The following is a 15,898-nucleotide window of genomic DNA, read 5'->3' on the forward strand; positions in this document are numbered from 1 at the left end:
TTTCCACCTTTTTTTCCCTTCTCTTCCTCTTACTTTTTTTTCACGTTTTTTTACGTTTTTCTCCTTTTCGCCTCTTTTCTGGGCGTATTATTCTTCTTTTTCTTCTTTTTTTTCGTCTAATGCATACCCCATCAGTGCAGCAATGCTTATTCAATACCGCCAGCAGATGGAGACACTGGGGGATAATTTTCTAAGGATTTATACTGATTTTTCCTGTCTGAATTTGTCGCACAGAAAGTTGCAGGCCAAATATGTGTGACATTTCTGCGACTTTAGCTTCTAGAGCATTTTTACAACATTATACATAGGTGCTGAATACATAAAAAGCGACTGTTCAGCGACAGACAAGTCGCATCGGCTGAAAGTAGGCCAGAATGTCAGTCCATGTTGGAGCAGGTTTAGATACAGTCTAAAGCATAGATCTCAAAGTCTGTGCACAGAATTTAGCAAGGGCCTCGCACCTTCTGATGCATCAGGTAGGTGCACAATAGCATAGCCTAACCCTCTGTACTTTGGTCTATATTGATGCGGGACATAGACAGCCAGCTGATGACCAATCCATTAGTGCAATGGATGGCTGGAAGCATTTGTCTTTGCCTTTGCAATACCACAGAAGCAATGCATGGTCAATGTACAGCAATGACACACCTGTGTGAACAGCCAGGAGACCCCCCCCCCCATGTTATGTTACATAGTTACATAGTTAGTACGGTCGAAAAAAGACATATGTCCATCAAGTTCAACCAGGGAATTAAGGGGTAGGGGTGTGGCGCGATATTGGGGAAGGGATGAGATTTTATATTTCTTCATAAGCATTAATCTTATTTTGTCAATTAGGAACATTCAGCACCCACCCGCTATCAAGGCAGCTGCCTATCATGTCATGCCCTACCTGCACAGGTGTGCTGGCTACTCAAATGATCCAATTAAGGAGGCCATTTAGTCAGCAGCAGCAGAAGTCCTGTGCCTGGACGCTCCAACAGCGGCCAGACACAAGCAGAAGCAGAAGCAGCAGCAGCACCACCTTTTGTTTTTTGGCTGCAGCAGCAGCAGCAGCAAGGCCCACAGGGCTGGCTAGCTGGCTAGCCAGCAAGCAGGTAGCAATGAAAGTAGGAATCTTTCTTTTTAACCCTGTAAGGGGGTGGTGCACTGTACCCGAAGATACTGCCATATCGGGTCAATGCATAGGGCGACGGAAGCAAGCTTCGAAATCGGCCCCCGTTCTCAAAAATCCATTTAATATATGGTCCCCAGATAGGGGACGTATCAGATATTAAACTGATAAGAACAGATACTACACTTGATCTTAGCCAAAAGGCCGAGAAGCGATAACCGTGAAAGGGGCGGGCCCAACAAGGTCCCCTTCATGGGCACTATCACTGCTTGCTGTCAGGGAGGCTGCCAGACAATTTTCCATGCACACTCTGGGCTGGGGGGCAGTCAACCACCAGTACACACAGCAGAACCTAAACCCATACCATTATTGCTAAGCAGCAAGACAGGGGCCCATTGCACTCCCACGGGGCCTTTTTAAATGCAATCCATAACCCGGATTTGCCAGGAACCCTTCTTACTCCTCCTACTTGCATGTGACACTGGGCTTAGGATCTGCATAGGAAACACACACACAAGCACACACCTACCTTTGTTGCCTGCAGATGCCTCCTTGGCTGTCCCCAAACGGTATCAAACCAACACCCACGGGAAGCTGTAAGCATAGAGGACATGCCTGCACCCCATTGGACTTACCTGTGTGGGTTAAACCCGGGTTATTTGACAACCTATGGCGGTGATGGTTCTGCTCAGGCAGAGCAGTGCTGATGCTCCTCATAAAGCTGTCGCTGCTGTGAAGGTTCTAGGTGACATCACAAATCCCTATGGTTACATACACAACAAAGCTGGGTTGTTGTTGTTTACACTCTGCAAGGCCTGTGGAAGTGAGTGACATCATAGCACTGTAGTTCTGAGGGTTCTAGATGGATGCAACAATCTCCTGTTGCTTCTATGAAGGCCATAATAGACGACATCACCAAACAGCTCCATAGTCACATACACAGCAAAGGAGAGATGTTGTTTACACCTAGTGATGTCAGTGGTATTGAGTGACATCACAGCACAGTGCTAAGGCTCCTGGGCCTGGACACAGCAGCGGCTGCAATATCTCAACGGAGAATACGTTTATATATATGTGTGTGTGTGCGCGTATATATATATATATATATATATATATATATATATATATATTCTCCGCCGAAATCACTTTTAAACCCATTTCCACCTTTTTTTCCCTTCTCTTCCTCTTACTTTTTTTTCACGTTTTTTTACGTTTTTCTCCTTTTCGCCTCTTTTCTGGGCGTATTATTCTTCTTTTTCTTCTTTTTTTTCGTCTAATGCATACCCCATCAGTGCAGCAATGCTTATTCAATACCGCCAGCAGATGGAGACACTGGGGGATAATTTTCTAAGGATTTATACTGATTTTTCCTGTCTGAATTTGTCGCACAGAAAGTTGCAGGCCAAATATGTGTGACATTTCTGCGACTTTAGCTTCTAGAGCATTTTTACAACATTATACATAGGTGCTGAATACATAAAAAGCGACTGTTCAGCGACAGACAAGTCGCATCGGCTGAAAGTAGGCCAGAATGTCAGTCCATGTTGGAGCAGGTTTAGATACAGTCTAAAGCATAGATCTCAAAGTCTGTGCACAGAATTTAGCAAGGGCCTCGCACCTTCTGATGCATCAGGTAGGTGCACAATAGCATAGCCTAACCCTCTGTACTTTGGTCTATATTGATGCGGGACATAGACAGCCAGCTGATGACCAATCCATTAGTGCAATGGATGGCTGGAAGCATTTGTCTTTGCCTTTGCAATACCACAGAAGCAATGCATGGTCAATGTACAGCAATGACACACCTGTGTGAACAGCCAGGAGACCCCCCCCCCCCATGTTATGTTACATAGTTACATAGTTAGTACGGTCGAAAAAAGACATATGTCCATCAAGTTCAACCAGGGAATTAAGGGGTAGGGGTGTGGCGCGATATTGGGGAAGGGATGAGATTTTATATTTCTTCATAAGCATTAATCTTATTTTGTCAATTAGGAACATTCAGCACCCACCCGCTATCAAGGCAGCTGCCTATCATGTCATGCCCTACCTGCACAGGTGTGCTGGCTACTCAAATGATCCAATTAAGGAGGCCATTTAGTCAGCAGCAGCAGAAGTCCTGTGCCTGGACGCTCCAACAGCGGCCAGACACAAGCAGAAGCAGAAGCAGCAGCAGCACCACCTTTTGTTTTTTGGCTGCAGCAGCAGCAGCAGCAAGGCCCACAGGGCTGGCTAGCTGGCTAGCCAGCAAGCAGGTAGCAATGAAAGTAGGAATCTTTCTTTTTAACCCTGTAAGGGGGTGGTGCACTGTACCCGAAGATACTGCCATATCGGGTCAATGCATAGGGCGACGGAAGCAAGCTTCGAAATCGGCCCCCGTTCTCAAAAATCCATTTAATATATGGTCCCCAGATAGGGGACGTATCAGATATTAAACTGATAAGAACAGATACTACACTTGATCTTAGCCAAAAGGCCGAGAAGCGATAACCGTGAAAGGGGCGGGCCCAACAAGGTCCCCTTCATGGGCACTATCACTGCTTGCTGTCAGGGAGGCTGCCAGACAATTTTCCATGCACACTCTGGGCTGGGGGGCAGTCAACCACCAGTACACACAGCAGAACCTAAACCCATACCATTATTGCTAAGCAGCAAGACAGGGGCCCATTGCACTCCCACGGGGCCTTTTTAAATGCAATCCATAACCCGGATTTGCCAGGAACCCTTCTTACTCCTCCTACTTGCATGTGACACTGGGCTTAGGATCTGCATAGGAAACACACACACAAGCACACACCTACCTTTGTTGCCTGCAGATGCCTCCTTGGCTGTCCCCAAACGGTATCAAACCAACACCCACGGGAAGCTGTAAGCATAGAGGACATGCCTGCACCCCATTGGACTTACCTGTGTGGGTTAAACCCGGGTTATTTGACAACCTATGGCGGTGATGGTTCTGCTCAGGCAGAGCAGTGCTGATGCTCCTCATAAAGCTGTCGCTGCTGTGAAGGTTCTAGGTGACATCACAAATCCCTATGGTTACATACACAACAAAGCTGGGTTGTTGTTGTTTACACTCTGCAAGGCCTGTGGAAGTGAGTGACATCATAGCACTGTAGTTCTGAGGGTTCTAGATGGATGCAACAATCTCCTGTTGCTTCTATGAAGGCCATAATAGACGACATCACCAAACAGCTCCATAGTCACATACACAGCAAAGGAGAGATGTTGTTTACACCTAGTGATGTCAGTGGTATTGAGTGACATCACAGCACAGTGCTAAGGCTCCTGGGCCTGGACACAGCAGCGGCTGCAATATCTCAACGGAGAATACGTTTATATATATGTGTGTGTGTGCGCGTATATATATATATATATATATATATATATATATATATATATATTTCTCCGCCGAAATCACTTTTAAACCCATTTCCACCTTTTTTTCCCTTCTCTTCCTCTTACTTTTTTTTCACGTTTTTTTACGTTTTTCTCCTTTTCGCCTCTTTTCTGGGCGTATTATTCTTCTTTTTCTTCTTTTTTTTCGTCTAATGCATACCCCATCAGTGCAGCAATGCTTATTCAATACCGCCAGCAGATGGAGACACTGGGGGATAATTTTCTAAGGATTTATACTGATTTTTCCTGTCTGAATTTGTCGCACAGAAAGTTGCAGGCCAAATATGTGTGACATTTCTGCGACTTTAGCTTCTAGAGCATTTTTACAACATTATACATAGGTGCTGAATACATAAAAAGCGACTGTTCAGCGACAGACAAGTCGCATCGGCTGAAAGTAGGCCAGAATGTCAGTCCATGTTGGAGCAGGTTTAGATACAGTCTAAAGCATAGATCTCAAAGTCTGTGCACAGAATTTAGCAAGGGCCTCGCACCTTCTGATGCATCAGGTAGGTGCACAATAGCATAGCCTAACCCTCTGTACTTTGGTCTATATTGATGCGGGACATAGACAGCCAGCTGATGACCAATCCATTAGTGCAATGGATGGCTGGAAGCATTTGTCTTTGCCTTTGCAATACCACAGAAGCAATGCATGGTCAATGTACAGCAATGACACACCTGTGTGAACAGCCAGGAGACCCCCCCCCCCCATGTTATGTTACATAGTTACATAGTTAGTACGGTCGAAAAAAGACATATGTCCATCAAGTTCAACCAGGGAATTAAGGGGTAGGGGTGTGGCGCGATATTGGGGAAGGGATGAGATTTTATATTTCTTCATAAGCATTAATCTTATTTTGTCAATTAGGAACATTCAGCACCCACCCGCTATCAAGGCAGCTGCCTATCATGTCATGCCCTACCTGCACAGGTGTGCTGGCTACTCAAATGATCCAATTAAGGAGGCCATTTAGTCAGCAGCAGCAGAAGTCCTGTGCCTGGACGCTCCAACAGCGGCCAGACACAAGCAGAAGCAGAAGCAGCAGCAGCACCACCTTTTGTTTTTTGGCTGCAGCAGCAGCAGCAGCAAGGCCCACAGGGCTGGCTAGCTGGCTAGCCAGCAAGCAGGTAGCAATGAAAGTAGGAATCTTTCTTTTTAACCCTGTAAGGGGGTGGTGCACTGTACCCGAAGATACTGCCATATCGGGTCAATGCATAGGGCGACGGAAGCAAGCTTCGAAATCGGCCCCCGTTCTCAAAAATCCATTTAATATATGGTCCCCAGATAGGGGACGTATCAGATATTAAACTGATAAGAACAGATACTACACTTGATCTTAGCCAAAAGGCCGAGAAGCGATAACCGTGAAAGGGGCGGGCCCAACAAGGTCCCCTTCATGGGCACTATCACTGCTTGCTGTCAGGGAGGCTGCCAGACAATTTTCCATGCACACTCTGGGCTGGGGGGCAGTCAACCACCAGTACACACAGCAGAACCTAAACCCATACCATTATTGCTAAGCAGCAAGACAGGGGCCCATTGCACTCCCACGGGGCCTTTTTAAATGCAATCCATAACCCGGATTTGCCAGGAACCCTTCTTACTCCTCCTACTTGCATGTGACACTGGGCTTAGGATCTGCATAGGAAACACACACACAAGCACACACCTACCTTTGTTGCCTGCAGATGCCTCCTTGGCTGTCCCCAAACGGTATCAAACCAACACCCACGGGAAGCTGTAAGCATAGAGGACATGCCTGCACCCCATTGGACTTACCTGTGTGGGTTAAACCCGGGTTATTTGACAACCTATGGCGGTGATGGTTCTGCTCAGGCAGAGCAGTGCTGATGCTCCTCATAAAGCTGTCGCTGCTGTGAAGGTTCTAGGTGACATCACAAATCCCTATGGTTACATACACAACAAAGCTGGGTTGTTGTTGTTTACACTCTGCAAGGCCTGTGGAAGTGAGTGACATCATAGCACTGTAGTTCTGAGGGTTCTAGATGGATGCAACAATCTCCTGTTGCTTCTATGAAGGCCATAATAGACGACATCACCAAACAGCTCCATAGTCCCATACACAGCAAAGGAGAGATGTTGTTTACACCTAGTGATGTCAGTGGTATTGAGTGACATCACAGCACAGTGCTAAGGCTCCTGGGCCTGGACACAGCAGCGGCTGCAATATCTCAACGGAGAATACGTTTATATATATGTGTGTGTGTGCGCGTATATATATATATATATATATATATATATATATATATATTTCTCCGCCGAAATCACTTTTAAACCCATTTCCACCTTTTTTTCCCTTCTCTTCCTCTTACTTTTTTTTCACGTTTTTTTACGTTTTTCTCCTTTTCGCCTCTTTTCTGGGCGTATTATTCTTCTTTTTCTTCTTTTTTTTCGTCTAATGCATACCCCATCAGTGCAGCAATGCTTATTCAATACCGCCAGCAGATGGAGACACTGGGGGATAATTTTCTAAGGATTTATACTGATTTTTCCTGTCTGAATTTGTCGCACAGAAAGTTGCAGGCCAAATATGTGTGACATTTCTGCGACTTTAGCTTCTAGAGCATTTTTACAACATTATACATAGGTGCTGAATACATAAAAAGCGACTGTTCAGCGACAGACAAGTCGCATCGGCTGAAAGTAGGCCAGAATGTCAGTCCATGTTGGAGCAGGTTTAGATACAGTCTAAAGCATAGATCTCAAAGTCTGTGCACAGAATTTAGCAAGGGCCTCGCACCTTCTGATGCATCAGGTAGGTGCACAATAGCATAGCCTAACCCTCTGTACTTTGGTCTATATTGATGCGGGACATAGACAGCCAGCTGATGACCAATCCATTAGTGCAATGGATGGCTGGAAGCATTTGTCTTTGCCTTTGCAATACCACAGAAGCAATGCATGGTCAATGTACAGCAATGACACACCTGTGTGAACAGCCAGGAGACCCCCCCCCCCCATGTTATGTTACATAGTTACATAGTTAGTACGGTCGAAAAAAGACATATGTCCATCAAGTTCAACCAGGGAATTAAGGGGTAGGGGTGTGGCGCGATATTGGGGAAGGGATGAGATTTTATATTTCTTCATAAGCATTAATCTTATTTTGTCAATTAGGAACATTCAGCACCCACCCGCTATCAAGGCAGCTGCCTATCATGTCATGCCCTACCTGCACAGGTGTGCTGGCTACTCAAATGATCCAATTAAGGAGGCCATTTAGTCAGCAGCAGCAGAAGTCCTGTGCCTGGACGCTCCAACAGCGGCCAGACACAAGCAGAAGCAGAAGCAGCAGCAGCACCACCTTTTGTTTTTTGGCTGCAGCAGCAGCAGCAGCAAGGCCCACAGGGCTGGCTAGCTGGCTAGCCAGCAAGCAGGTAGCAATGAAAGTAGGAATCTTTCTTTTTAACCCTGTAAGGGGGTGGTGCACTGTACCCGAAGATACTGCCATATCGGGTCAATGCATAGGGCGACGGAAGCAAGCTTCGAAATCGGCCCCCGTTCTCAAAAATCCATTTAATATATGGTCCCCAGATAGGGGACGTATCAGATATTAAACTGATAAGAACAGATACTACACTTGATCTTAGCCAAAAGGCCGAGAAGCGATAACCGTGAAAGGGGCGGGCCCAACAAGGTCCCCTTCATGGGCACTATCACTGCTTGCTGTCAGGGAGGCTGCCAGACAATTTTCCATGCACACTCTGGGCTGGGGGGCAGTCAACCACCAGTACACACAGCAGAACCTAAACCCATACCATTATTGCTAAGCAGCAAGACAGGGGCCCATTGCACTCCCACGGGGCCTTTTTAAATGCAATCCATAACCCGGATTTGCCAGGAACCCTTCTTACTCCTCCTACTTGCATGTGACACTGGGCTTAGGATCTGCATAGGAAACACACACACAAGCACACACCTACCTTTGTTGCCTGCAGATGCCTCCTTGGCTGTCCCCAAACGGTATCAAACCAACACCCACGGGAAGCTGTAAGCATAGAGGACATGCCTGCACCCCATTGGACTTACCTGTGTGGGTTAAACCCGGGTTATTTGACAACCTATGGCGGTGATGGTTCTGCTCAGGCAGAGCAGTGCTGATGCTCCTCATAAAGCTGTCGCTGCTGTGAAGGTTCTAGGTGACATCACAAATCCCTATGGTTACATACACAACAAAGCTGGGTTGTTGTTGTTTACACTCTGCAAGGCCTGTGGAAGTGAGTGACATCATAGCACTGTAGTTCTGAGGGTTCTAGATGGATGCAACAATCTCCTGTTGCTTCTATGAAGGCCATAATAGACGACATCACCAAACAGCTCCATAGTCACATACACAGCAAAGGAGAGATGTTGTTTACACCTAGTGATGTCAGTGGTATTGAGTGACATCACAGCACAGTGCTAAGGCTCCTGGGCCTGGACACAGCAGCGGCTGCAATATCTCAACGGAGAATACGTTTATATATATGTGTGTGTGTGCGCGTATATATATATATATATATATATATATATATATATATATATATATATATTTCTCCGCCGAAATCACTTTTAAACCCATTTCCACCTTTTTTTCCCTTCTCTTCCTCTTACTTTTTTTTCACGTTTTTTTACGTTTTTCTCCTTTTCGCCTCTTTTCTGGGCGTATTATTCTTCTTTTTCTTCTTTTTTTTCGTCTAATGCATACCCCATCAGTGCAGCAATGCTTATTCAATACCGCCAGCAGATGGAGACACTGGGGGATAATTTTCTAAGGATTTATACTGATTTTTCCTGTCTGAATTTGTCGCACAGAAAGTTGCAGGCCAAATATGTGTGACATTTCTGCGACTTTAGCTTCTAGAGCATTTTTACAACATTATACATAGGTGCTGAATACATAAAAAGCGACTGTTCAGCGACAGACAAGTCGCATCGGCTGAAAGTAGGCCAGAATGTCAGTCCATGTTGGAGCAGGTTTAGATACAGTCTAAAGCATAGATCTCAAAGTCTGTGAACAGAATTTAGCAAGGGCCTCGCACCTTCTGATGCATCAGGTAGGTGCACAATAGCATAGCCTAACCCTCTGTACTTTGGTCTATATTGATGCGGGACATAGACAGCCAGCTGATGACCAATCCATTAGTGCAATGGATGGCTGGAAGCATTTGTCTTTGCCTTTGCAATACCACAGAAGCAATGCATGGTCAATGTACAGCAATGACACACCTGTGTGAACAGCCAGGAGACCCCCCCCCCCCATGTTATGTTACATAGTTACATAGTTAGTACGGTCGAAAAAAGACATATGTCCATCAAGTTCAACCAGGGAATTAAGGGGTAGGGGTGTGGCGCGATATTGGGGAAGGGATGAGATTTTATATTTCTTCATAAGCATTAATCTTATTTTGTCAATTAGGAACATTCAGCACCCACCCGCTATCAAGGCAGCTGCCTATCATGTCATGCCCTACCTGCACAGGTGTGCTGGCTACTCAAATGATCCAATTAAGGAGGCCATTTAGTCAGCAGCAGCAGAAGTCCTGTGCCTGGACGCTCCAACAGCGGCCAGACACAAGCAGAAGCAGAAGCAGAAGCAGCAGCAGCACCACCTTTTGTTTTTTGGCTGCAGCAGCAGCAGCAGCAAGGCCCACAGGGCTGGCTAGCTGGCTAGCCAGCAAGCAGGTAGCAATGAAAGTAGGAATCTTTCTTTTTAACCCTGTAAGGGGGTGGTGCACTGTACCCGAAGATACTGCCATATCGGGTCAATGCATAGGGCGACGGAAGCAAGCTTCGAAATCGGCCCCCGTTCTCAAAAATCCATTTAATATATGGTCCCCCCCAGATAGGGGACGTATCAGATATTAAACTGATAAGAACAGATACTACACTTGATCTTAGCCAAAAGGCCGAGAAGCGATAACCGTGAAAGGGGCGGGGCCCACAAGGTCCCCTTCATGGGCACTATCACTGCTTGCTGTCAGGGAGGCTGCCAGACAATTTTCCATGCACACTCTGGGCTGGGGGGCAGTCAACCACCAGTACACACAGCAGAACCTAAACCCATACCATTATTGCTAAGCAGCAAGACAGGGGCCCATTGCACTCCCACGGGGCCTTTTTAAATGCAATCCATAACCCGGATTTGCCAGGAACCCTTCTTACTCCTCCTACTTGCATGTGACACTGGGCTTAGGATCTGCATAGGAAACACACACACAAGCACACACCTACCTTTGTTGCCTGCAGATGCCTCCTTGGGCTGTCCCCAAACGGTATCAAACCAACACCCACGGAAGCTGTAAGCATAGAGGACATGCCTGCACCCCATTGGACTTACCTGTGTGGGTTAAACCCGGGTTATTTGACAACCTATGGCGGTGATGGTTCTGCTCAGGCAGAGCAGTGCTGATGCTCCTCATAAAGCTGTCGCTGCTGTGAAGGTTCTAGGGTGACATCACAAATCCCTATGGTTACATACACAACAAAGCTGGGTTGTTGTTGTTTACACTCTGCAAGGCCTGTGGAAGTGAGTGACATCATAGCACTGTAGTTCTGAGGGTTCTAGATGGATGCAACAATCTCCTGTTGCTTCTATGAAGGCCATAATAGACGACATCACCAGACAGCTCCATAGTCACATACACAGCAAAGGAGAGATGTTGTTTACACCTAGTGATGTCAGTGGTATTGAGTGACATCACAGCACAGTGCTAAGGCTCCTGGGCCTGGACACAGCAGCGGCTGCAATATCTCAACGGAGAATACGTTTATATATATGTGTGTGTGTGCGCGGTATATATATATATATATATATATATATATATATATATATATATATATTTCTCCGCCGAAATCACTTTTAAACCCATTTCCACCTTTTTTTCCCTTCTCTTCCTCTTACTTTTTTTCACGTTTTTTTACGTTTTTCTCCTTTTCGCCTCTTTTCTGGGCGTATTATTCATCTTTTTCTTCTTTTTTTTCGTCTAATGCATACCCCATCAGTGCAGCAATGCTTATTCAATACCGCCAGCAGATGGAGACACTGGGGGATAATTTTCTAAGGATTTATACTGATTTTTCCTGTCTGAATTTGTCGCACAGAAAGTTGCAGGCCAAATATGTGTGACATTTCTGCGACTTTAGCTTCTAGAGCATTTTTACAACATTATACATAGGTGCTGAATACATAAAAAGCGACTGTTCAGCGACAGACAAGTCGCATCGGCTGAAAGTAGGCCAGAATGTCAGTCCATGTTGGAGCAGGTTTAGATACAGTCTAAAGCATAGATCTCAAAGTCTGTGCACAGAATTTAGCAAGGGCCTCGCACCTTCTGATGCATCAGGTAGGTGCACAATAGCATAGCCTAACCCTCTGTACTTTGGTCTATATTGATGCGGGACATAGACAGCCAGCTGATGACCAATCCATTAGTGCAATGGATGGCTGGAAGCATTTGTCTTTGCCTTTGCAATACCACAGAAGCAATGCATGGTCAATGTACAGCAATGACACACCTGTGTGAACAGCCAGGAGACCCCCCCCCCCCATGTTATGTTACATAGTTACATAGTTAGTACGGTCGAAAAAAGACATATGTCCATCAAGTTCAACCAGGGAATTAAGGGGTAGGGGTGTGGCGCGATATTGGGGGAAGGGATGAGATTTTATATTTCTTCATAAGCATTAATCTTATTTTGTCAATTAGGAACATTCAGCACCCACCCGCTATCAAGGCAGCTGCCTATCATGTCATGCCCTACCTGCACAGGTGTGCTGGCTACTCAAATGATCCAATTAAGGAGGCCATTTAGTCAGCAGCAGCAGAAGTCCTGTGCCTGGACGCTCCAACAGCGGCCAGACACAAGCAGAAGCAGAAGCAGCAGCAGCACCACCTTTTGTTTTTTGGCTGCAGCAGCAGCAGCAGCAAGGCCCACAGGGCTGGCTAGCTGGCTAGCCAGCAAGCAGGTAGCAATGAAAGTAGGAATCTTTCTTTTTAACCCTGTAAGGGGGTGGTGCACTGTACCCGAAGATACTGCCATATCGGGTCAATGCATAGGGCGACGGAAGCAAGCTTCGAAATCGGCCCCCGTTCTCAAAAATCCATTTAATATATGGTCCCCAGATAGGGGACGTATCAGATATTAAACTGATAAGAACAGATACTACACTTGATCTTAGCCAAAAGGCCGAGAAGCGATAACCGTGAAAGGGGCGGGCCCAACAAGGTCCCCTTCATGGGCACTATCACTGCTTGCTGTCAGGGAGGCTGCCAGACAATTTTCCATGCACACTCTGGGCTGGGGGGCAGTCAACCACCAGTACACACAGCAGAACCTAAACCCATACCATTATTGCTAAGCAGCAAGACAGGGGCCCATTGCACTCCCACGGGGCCTTTTTAAATGCAATCCATAACCCGGATTTGCCAGGAACCCTTCTTACTCCTCCTACTTGCATGTGACACTGGGCTTAGGATCTGCATAGGAAACACACACACAAGCACACACCTACCTTTGTTGCCTGCAGATGCCTCCTTGGCTGTCCCCAAACGGTATCAAACCAACACCCACGGGAAGCTGTAAGCATAGAGGACATGCCTGCACCCCATTGGACTTACCTGTGTGGGTTAAACCCGGGTTATTTGACAACCTATGGCGGTGATGGTTCTGCTCAGGCAGAGCAGTGCTGATGCTCCTCATAAAGCTGTCGCTGCTGTGAAGGTTCTAGGTGACATCACAAATCCCTATGGTTACATACACAACAAAGCTGGGTTGTTGTTGTTTACACTCTGCAAGGCCTGTGGAAGTGAGTGACATCATAGCACTGTAGTTCTGAGGGTTCTAGATGGATGCAACAATCTCCTGTTGCTTCTATGAAGGCCATAATAGACGACATCACCAAACAGCTCCATAGTCACATACACAGCAAAGGAGAGATGTTGTTTACACCTAGTGATGTCAGTGGTATTGAGTGACATCACAGCACAGTGCTAAGGCTCCTGGGCCTGGACACAGCAGCGGCTGCAATATCTCAACGGAGAATACGTTTATATATATGTGTGTGTGTGCGCGTATATATATATATATATATATATATATATATATATATATATTTCTCCGCCGAAATCACTTTTAAACCCATTTCCACCTTTTTTTCCCTTCTCTTCCTCTTACTTTTTTTTCACGTTTTTTTACGTTTTTCTCCTTTTCGCCTCTTTTCTGGGCGTATTATTCTTCTTTTTCTTCTTTTTTTTCGTCTAATGCATACCCCATCAGTGCAGCAATGCTTATTCAATACCGCCAGCAGATGGAGACACTGGGGGATAATTTTCTAAGGATTTATACTGATTTTTCCTGTCTGAATTTGTCGCACAGAAAGTTGCAGGCCAAATATGTGTGACATTTCTGCGACTTTAGCTTCTAGAGCATTTTTACAACATTATACATAGGTGCTGAATACATAAAAAGCGACTGTTCAGCGACAGACAAGTCGCATCGGCTGAAAGTAGGCCAGAATGTCAGTCCATGTTGGAGCAGGTTTAGATACAGTCTAAAGCATAGATCTCAAAGTCTGTGCACAGAATTTAGCAAGGGCCTCGCACCTTCTGATGCATCAGGTAGGTGCACAATAGCATAGCCTAACCCTCTGTACTTTGGTCTATATTGATGCGGGACATAGACAGCCAGCTGATGACCAATCCATTAGTGCAATGGATGGCTGGAAGCATTTGTCTTTGCCTTTGCAATACCACAGAAGCAATGCATGGTCAATGTACAGCAATGACACACCTGTGTGAACAGCCAGGAGACCCCCCCCCCCCATGTTATGTTACATAGTTACATAGTTAGTACGGTCGAAAAAAGACATATGTCCATCAAGTTCAACCAGGGAATTAAGGGGTAGGGGTGTGGCGCGATATTGGGGAAGGGATGAGATTTTATATTTCTTCATAAGCATTAATCTTATTTTGTCAATTAGGAACATTCAGCACCCACCCGCTATCAAGGCAGCTGCCTATCATGTCATGCCCTACCTGCACAGGTGTGCTGGCTACTCAAATGATCCAATTAAGGAGGCCATTTAGTCAGCAGCAGCAGAAGTCCTGTGCCTGGACGCTCCAACAGCGGCCAGACACAAGCAGAAGCAGAAGCAGCAGCAGCACCACCTTTTGTTTTTTGGCAGCAGCAGCAGCAGCAGCAAGGCCCACAGGGCTGGCTAGCTGGCTAGCCAGCAAGCAGGTAGCAATGAAAGTAGGAATCTTTCTTTTTAACCCTGTAAGGGGGTGGTGCACTGTACCCGAAGATACTGCCATATCGGGTCAATGCATAGGGCGACGGAAGCAAGCTTCGAAATCGGCCCCCGTTCTCAAAAATCCATTTAATATATGGTCCCCAGATAGGGGACGTATCAGATATTAAACTGATAAGAACAGATACTACACTTGATCTTAGCCAAAAGGCCGAGAAGCGATAACCGTGAAAGGGGCGGGCCCAACAAGGTCCCCTTCATGGGCACTATCACTGCTTGCTGTCAGGGAGGCTGCCAGACAATTTTCCATGCACACTCTGGGCTGGGGGGCAGTCAACCACCAGTACACACAGCAGAACCTAAACCCATACCATTATTGCTAAGCAGCAAGACAGGGGCCCATTGCACTCCCACGGGGCCTTTTTAAATGCAATCCATAACCCGGATTTGCCAGGAACCCTTCTTACTCCTCCTACTTGCATGTGACACTGGGCTTAGGATCTGCATAGGAAACACACACACAAGCACACACCTACCTTTGTTGCCTGCAGATGCCTCCTTGGCTGTCCCCAAACGGTATCAAACCAACACCCACGGGAAGCTGTAAGCATAGAGGACATGCCTGCACCCCATTGGACTTACCTGTGTGGGTTAAACCCGGGTTATTTGACAACCTATGGCGGTGATGGTTCTGCTCAGGCAGAGCAGTGCTGATGCTCCTCATAAAGCTGTCGCTGCTGTGAAGGTTCTAGGTGACATCACAAATCCCTATGGTTACATACACAACAAAGCTGGGTTGTTGTTGTTTACACTCTGCAAGGCCTGTGGAAGTGAGTGACATCATAGCACTGTAGTTCTGAGGGTTCTAGATGGATGCAACAATCTCCTGTTGCTTCTATGAAGGCCATAATAGACGACATCACCAAACAGCTCCATAGTCACATACACAGCAAAGGAGAGATGTTGTTTACACCTAGTGATGTCAGTGGTATTGAGTGACATCACAGCACAGTGCTAAGGCTCCTGGGCCTGGACACAGCAGCGGCTGCAATATCTCAACGGAGAATACGTTTATATATATGTGTGTGTGTGCGCGTATATATATATATATATATATATATATATATAT

At 46.2% G+C, this 15,898-nt stretch overlaps 7 non-coding genes across 7 annotated transcripts; all 7 read right to left on the minus strand.

The window, feature by feature from the left end:
• Positions 1–1,139: 1,139 nt before the first annotated feature.
• On the minus strand, positions 1,140–1,330 carry LOC130344383 (U2 spliceosomal RNA). The gene has a single exon (XR_008883325.1). It is a non-coding gene; the product is annotated as a U2 spliceosomal RNA (small nuclear RNA).
• Positions 1,331–3,411: 2,081 nt separating this feature from the next.
• LOC130344385 (U2 spliceosomal RNA) lies at positions 3,412–3,602 on the minus strand. Its single transcript, XR_008883327.1, has one exon. It is a non-coding gene; the product is annotated as a U2 spliceosomal RNA (small nuclear RNA).
• A 2,084-nt stretch (positions 3,603–5,686) lies between these two features.
• LOC130344386 (U2 spliceosomal RNA) lies at positions 5,687–5,877 on the minus strand. Its single transcript, XR_008883328.1, has one exon. It is a non-coding gene; the product is annotated as a U2 spliceosomal RNA (small nuclear RNA).
• Positions 5,878–7,957: 2,080 nt separating this feature from the next.
• On the minus strand, positions 7,958–8,148 carry LOC130344387 (U2 spliceosomal RNA). The gene has a single exon (XR_008883329.1). It is a non-coding gene; the product is annotated as a U2 spliceosomal RNA (small nuclear RNA).
• Positions 8,149–10,244: 2,096 nt separating this feature from the next.
• LOC130344367 (U2 spliceosomal RNA) lies at positions 10,245–10,438 on the minus strand. Its single transcript, XR_008883315.1, has one exon. It is a non-coding gene; the product is annotated as a U2 spliceosomal RNA (small nuclear RNA).
• Positions 10,439–12,528: 2,090 nt separating this feature from the next.
• LOC130344388 (U2 spliceosomal RNA) lies at positions 12,529–12,719 on the minus strand. Its single transcript, XR_008883330.1, has one exon. It is a non-coding gene; the product is annotated as a U2 spliceosomal RNA (small nuclear RNA).
• A 2,082-nt stretch (positions 12,720–14,801) lies between these two features.
• Positions 14,802–14,992, minus strand: LOC130344389 (U2 spliceosomal RNA). Its single transcript, XR_008883331.1, has one exon. It is a non-coding gene; the product is annotated as a U2 spliceosomal RNA (small nuclear RNA).
• Positions 14,993–15,898: the final 906 nt, after the last annotated feature.

The sequence above is a fragment of the Hyla sarda genome, unplaced genomic scaffold (genome assembly GCF_029499605.1).
Source record: "Hyla sarda isolate aHylSar1 unplaced genomic scaffold, aHylSar1.hap1 scaffold_718, whole genome shotgun sequence".
Lineage (NCBI taxonomy): Eukaryota > Metazoa > Chordata > Amphibia > Anura > Hylidae > Hyla > Hyla sarda.